We start from the raw sequence: 7,365 nt of genomic DNA on the forward strand, positions 1-7,365 counted from the left end.
AATGCAAAAGGATACATCTTTAGTTATTATATTATTTTCCTTCCCTTATTTTGTGACTCATTCACATGAACGACGAGATAGGATATATTTGATATAGATAAACTATTTTTCCTTATTACCTTTATATCGTGACTCATACACATAATTGACGAGGTATACTATAACTTTTATAATAATAGTTAAAAAGGGAAAAACCGTCACGTTTACAGTGATGCTTTCTTACAAAACAGTTGGGTCTTGGTAGAAAACTACTTTCAAAACAGTCGAGTCTTGGTAGAAGACTACTTTTATAGTAGTAGGAAATGTAGGATTTTCTAGGGTTTTCAAACGTTTACAATTACTTACAAACATTTTCATACTTTTCTCCAAATGTTTACAAGTCTTTACTTTACAGTATTTACAAATCAAAGGCACATTAATACTTATGAATTGACCCGCTTTATTGCTGATACTCGCTTTAAATGTCACACCCCAAAACCGATAACGGCGGAATACGTTTCGGGGTGGATGACGTAGCGAACAGTATCATCACAATTGCATAATAGTAGAAACAAGAAACATACAACCATAGTATTACATAGTGAGTTTAATTACAAGCGTGTTTTGTAATATTTAACAATCACCCAAAAGTAAATCAAAAATAAGAGATGGGTCTTGTGTACTCCACCTTCTCCAAAAACGCTGCGTCTGTACCTGTTTATCTTTGACCTGAAGATACAAGTTATTTTGAAAACAATTATCAGCATAAAGCTGGTGAGTTCATAAGAGTTTAGTGTGAGTTTTTGTATACAAAGCATTAGTGTTAAAAATGTATCATTACGTTCATAAGTAGTAGAAACTTAGAAAATCCCATATTTTCCAGGAAAAACATTGTAAGTGACAATCTGTGAAAAGTATACATTCATTATTCCTTTGAAAACAGTTTATTTTATAAATACATTGGCAATCTCCAAATAACAAGTGTGATGGAATAGGTTGAGCCTGTAAATCAGTGATAGAGGTGCAAGCTTCCTTTAGTGATAGATACTTACTTACTTCGGGATGCAGTTTAGCATGTAGTGTAGTATTTTAGAGTAGTTGTAGGGTATTCCTTGTATATTACCAATAGTGAGGATAATAGAGGATCCCATGACCTTCCCGGTCATGCATAGTATAGTGAAGTAGTGGCATCCCTGGGCCTGTACGGCGCGGACTGAGATTAACAGTCGGGATGTAATAGCGTCTGCCCCGTATAGATCTATACATGAAGAGTCGTCTCCTGCTGGAACACTCCGGGCGTAGTGAATAGCGAATAGAGTATCTCGTAGCGGGTTAGTGTATTATTGTTTGTTTAGTGTTTTCTCTATGGTTATAGTGTAGTAATCTTTTAGTATTGATCATAGTGTATTCTCTTACTAGTGTATCGTCTAGCAATAGTGAGTATTATAGTGTAGATAGTCATAACTTTAGCGAGTAGTAGCGGTAGCGACCCTAACCATACCTATTATGGTTATCTTAGTGGGGATGTTTCTTAGCACGTTAGCGACTTTAGCATTAAGTGAAGGCAGTAATATTCGTATCCCATACTGATATACAGATTTTATATAAGTAAGAAATCAACGACAGTCGGACGGATAACTACTACCCTAAGCCCACAATCAAAGAAGAACAGGAAATAAGGCGAGATAGCGGTCCTAAGTCCTCCAAGTCTTATTTATATAAATATATCAGAGTGGTTACCTTTTATAAGCAAATTGATTAAATAAAAGTATTTTTCCAAAAGAACACTTAAATTCTGATTCACTGTTTAAAAATAGTTTGTAAAGGGTAAAACCCGTTTTTAAGGCATAGGGACAAATCACATGTGATTTGAGCTAAGAGTAGTGAATCACATGTGATTAATCCTTGTAACTCGGAAATCGTTTTGTAAAACTTTACATAAACATTTACAAGCAACTTGTATCTCCCCCCTAAAACATGTAAAACACTTGAAAGGTTCATTAAAGGGGTATGAACTCACCTGAAATTGCGGAAATCGGGTGAATCGGGTAAATCGGGTAATAGTGTCGATTGAGCGTTTGGTACAAAATAACCACTTGAGCACCTTTTAGGACCCTAATGTCATATGAAATATGTATTTTACAAGAAGTTAATCATCTTATGCTTTTCATTATAGTAATTGGACATTCTAGTGTCGTTTTCGGGGTTTTAAGGCCTAGAAAGGGTTCCCGGGAGTGGTACAAGGCCATGGATGATTTACGGGAGGGCCCATGAGTTCACTCTCTTAGAGTTTATGGCCTAAAAGCCACCCATTGGGAGTTTACGGCCGTAAGCCCCCTAGGCTTGGCCGTAAACTCAAGTGGTGTCCCAAAGTGTATGCTTAAGGCCTTATATCACTTCCTTAATTTAGTGGTGGGTGTTTTGGACCAAAAGAGAAGGATTAACATCATAATTTGTGACATTTTTGGGGAGTTTACGGCCAAGACTTGTTCTTGGGCCGTAAACTCCTATAAATCCTTCAAGATGAAGGTTTTACTTGTACAACATTGTCCCATATGTCTTAGAAAAATCCTAGAAGGACCTATAGTGAGTTTGGAACAATTTGGCATACATTTTTGGGGAGTTTACGGCCCAAGAACATCCTTGGCCGTAAACTCTCCATTTTGTTCCCAAATGTGAAGTTTAATTGTACAACACACTTCCATAGGCCTTAGATAAATTCCTTTCATGCATTAGGGTAGTTTAGGGACTTGTTTGACACAAAAATTTGGGTGTTTACGGCCCAAGCTTAGCCTTGGCCGTAAACTCCTCTTTTTGTGTTCAAATGATTATGTTTAATGCACTTAAGCCTTCCTTGTTGTCATGCCTAAATTACCAAACATCCTAGAAGTGTTTTTGGGGCTTAAAACATAGATTTATGGGGTGTTTGAGGTGTTTACGGCCTAAGCACAAGCTTGGGCCGTAAAATCCTTTTTAAGCATCAATTCCTTGTGTTTTAGTGTCCAAACCCTTCTAGATATATGCCTTAATTAGTATACTAACTTAAGAGAAGGAAAAACTTGGCCTTGGGCATGAATTTGGGGGTTTACGGCCTAAGGAGCTTCTTAGGCCGTAAACTCCTTTATGGTCCTTGATTTCTTTGATTTTTGGCCCTCAAATTCTATGAAGCATGTCTAGAATAAGATAGAGGATGAGTACTTACGTTTGGAAGTCGGAAATTAATGGAAATCGGGGTCGTTTTCGAGTTTAGAGAGAGAAAGTAGAGAGAGAAAGTGGGTGTGTAGTAAATGAGTGTTCAAATGTTGTGCACACCCATTGCATATGTCTCGGGAATCGCACCCGGTACACGGCTACCCAATGTTTAAAGTTACCTGGGTTAAAACTTTTTACCCGGGTGAAGTGGTTGAAAAGGTAATACAACTCTATTAGGTTAAACGGGGTTAACACATACGAGTTATATTTTTCTTATGATAATATTAAGCCATGCATAAATTTAGATATTCGGATATTGACGATTCCAAATATTGCATAAAATAACGTATAGTGACACATTCCGTTAGTGAAAATGGGATTTGTAACGGAATTAGATTTGGGGTTGTCACATTAAAAATAACATGTATTCTCAGGTCACAAATAGACAGGTACGACGACCAGGTTTTGTGAAGACAGAGAAATCAAGACTCCTCTTTTATTTTGATTAGTTATTATGTTGTCTTATACTATGAACGAACACACTTGTAATTAAATTTATACTATTAATACAATGGATGATGTTGTTGCTTGTTTACTACTTTATATTGTTGTGATACATTACATGACGTCCTCCGTCCAAGAACGTTTCCATCGTTCTCGGTTTTGGAGTGTGACAGATTGGTATCAGAGAATTGTTTATAGTGAATTAAGTATATCAACACATAAAAGATATACGAGCTATAAACACAATGGGATTAAAATACTCTAACCAAGAGTTTATACTTTTAAATAATAAAATATTTAACTAAGTATATGTGCATGCATTCATACTAAAATCCGTGTCATAATGACAAGAACAAAAGTATTACGATTGTTGAATATCACATGTAAGCTTGGGGATGTATGGTCAGTCTTAGGAGTGGCATAGCCTAATCAACTATGCTGGTCCGAGGAGTGATTAGCACGTGCCGAAGAATGGTTGTGATGTGGCAACAAGTCTAAAAACTTAGCAACACTACCATAATGAGAACACTAGAACAAAACATAAGTCTAAAAATACTATAGGAGTATTTCGTGTTACTATAATTACTTACTTGAGAACTAAAAATATCTTCATTATTAGGTCAATAGTTGCTAAGTGGATGCACTAAGATTATATGTAACTAGGATGTCATTGACTTAGAATCTGTGAAATTTTGCATTACCTCTGTTCCTTGTGAATTTGGAGTTAAGGTCACTTATTCGAAGGCCTATCCTGTTTTGATTACATATAACTGGTATGCACTTTACAAATAGTGATGTAACTGATAAAGATTGTTTAATAATTATGTAGTTAGTTCGTCTAATAACTATTTCCTTACCCTAATTCTGACATAGAAAACATGGCTGGACTCCATCCCGACGACAACCCGTACCTTCCGAACGAAGGCAATGATGGATGGTTTGGAGAAGAACTCGAGAATAATCATCCAATCCCTTTGAATGATCACCATGCTGAAGACCTTTCGGATGGTGATTACTACAAACCCGAGGTTGAGAACCTACCCTCGGTAACTCTATTTCTAAATCCTAACCCTCGTCCCGCTTTTCATGGCCAGACGCCTCCTTGGGTAGAATGCTTGGAAACATGGAGCGAAGAGCAAGATTAACCAATTCCATTTATTGGAGACCGAAGTTTCTACAACGTAAACGAAGGGAGTTCATAAGACAGAGTTCTTCCAATCCTATCCGTAGAGTTGCCTGAAACGAAATTCAGGGCATGACGGCTCTCCAACGTATCGAAGAGGTTAATGCCAATGCAAGAATGCATACCATTCGCACCAATCGCCTTGATTACACAAGTGAGAGATCTGAGAGAAACCATGAGACCCTGTTGGAAGCACTAGCTGAAACCCGAGCCGAAGTCACAGAGCTCCAAGTACACCAGAAGGTGTACGAAGGATTCCTAGTTGATATGGAACGTCAACTAGCTGAACTAAGGGTTCACCATAGGGGTGACCGTCGCCAGTAGGAGATACCTTACTTCCTTCTTTGTTTTAAAGAACCATGTTCTTGTCTATGTTCTGTGTAGTACTTTTTATGTGGCTACCTTGTGCTGTAAGTAGTTTTAGTTAAGTCTTTATGATGTCAAAGACTTTTCTACTCCGAATATGATGTAAGACCTACAACAAGGTGAATTTCCCCAAACCTATTACATCTTAAACATCAATGATATCGACAGTCAGCTAACTTCCGTGTCAATCTTTGATTCAAATGCTTTCATCATGCTTTCATTGGAGTCTATCTGAAACCCCATCTAGTCAAGTTATTGGACTATGGTAATTTAACTCAGAAATCATTTCCAAGTCTCTTTCAAAGGTTGGATCATGTTATCCACCAACCAATAATACCCTGGTTTGGACGATAAACGTTTTGAGACCATTCTATTAATTTACTTCTACTCCGTACTAGGACTTCATCAAAGGGATGTAGGTCAAACCCTCGAGAACATACTTCTATTCTTTACATGAACGATCGAACTACGTCTAGGTTCAACCATACTCGCTCACAAATTTATTTTATTTCCATGTAACAGAATCATGTTGTCGAAGAAAACGATTAACCCATCAACCAAACACCAACTCTTCAGATTGATGCAACTATGTTTCAAGATGCAGTCTCGGCTGCCGTGTCAGCTGTTCTGACCCACCTTAACGCTAACAATGCGAATGTTAGTGGGATTGTTAATAATAATTCCAATCCAAGTAACAATCAAGTACCTCAACGAGCAACAAACTACCACGACACCTCGAATCCCAAGCCCAAGAATAACAAACGAAAGTTATAGGCTAAAGCTAAAGGCAAACCACCCCAAGGGGCGAGCAAAAGACAACAACATGTGGCAACCTTCGCAGCCACGACATCTGTACCTCCTACTACCATCCCTTCTGGTATCCCAATTGTCCCTACACCAACTAGGCAGTATTCCGGAAACCTACCGAAATGCAATAAGTGCAACTTCCATCATCTGGGTAGTTGTCGTCCGTTACACTGCTTTAAATGCAACAAGAACGGACATACTACCAATTGCTGCAGGACTCGGGTCCAACACATTACTTCAACCACCAATGTTGAAATCTGTCGAATATTCCATCTATGTGGCGTAATGGGACACTTCAAGAGGGACAGTCCAACAGAGAAGAACGACAACGAATCCGGAGGAGTTTGACCTCAGAATGGAAAGAGGCAACGAAGGACCCTACTATAGTATAGGTTCACTTCCAATCATCAGTATTATGTATGTTTTTAAAATATCTTTAAAACTAGTGCAACTCAAGTCTTATCTATTGCAAGATCCCGTCAGTTAAGGGACCCCCATGCTGCATATACTTGCCTTTTGTAGTATACTTTGTTCGCAGCAGTATTCGTGTAGTTACTCTAAAGTACTGTAACTCTGTTAAAAGTTTCACTGTTGTGTTTTGTCTATAACGCCTTTATGTTCAAATATGATATCTTTTGCTTCTAAGTAAGTCCAAAATTATCATACAACTTGAGTCAATTCAATCCGTACAATACCAGTTTCGTGCGTACGTCTCCTTCTCCGAAAACGTCTTTCTAGCGAAGCCGTCATTCCAGAACTTCGAAGTACTCATGCATAAAGTACCTTATGTTTCGTAACCTTTCCAAAGAAACCTTAGCAAACCTCCCCAAAGTACCACTCGTACAGTACGTCAAGTTCAATCCAAAGACCCGAACGGTTGATCTATCGTTGAAGAATGTATACGCAAGGGTAGTATATAATCAAGGTTCTATAGGTTTAGAATTGATGATTCTACTTTAACTTCTTTTCCTCGTTGGGATGTGGGCTTAAGGAAAAATCATTTATTCGACTACCTTTTCAATCTTAATTATATACAACTCGTATACGCGAAACTGTGATTGATGAACCAGGTATGAGTTCTAATATGAACTTCAGGTTGGAGACTGCCTAAGACTATGAGTGATCGTGCTACCATGCGAATAAACTTAGAAGCCAAACACATGCCTTTCCTGCCGATCGGGACAAGAGTAACAGATGGAACGAAAGTACTTATCTTTTTTCCTTAATTCATGAGTAATCATACTTTCTTTTAGAACTTCATGACATCTTATCGACCACAAGGTTTTGACATCATAATCAGTATGAATTGGTTGTGTTCTTATGCAAGAGGAAAG

This window comes from Lactuca serriola, chromosome 8 (assembly GCF_051521515.1).
Source record: "Lactuca serriola cultivar US96UC23 chromosome 8, Lser_US96UC23_V15, whole genome shotgun sequence".
In the NCBI taxonomy this organism is placed as follows: Eukaryota; Viridiplantae; Streptophyta; class Magnoliopsida; order Asterales; family Asteraceae; genus Lactuca; species Lactuca serriola.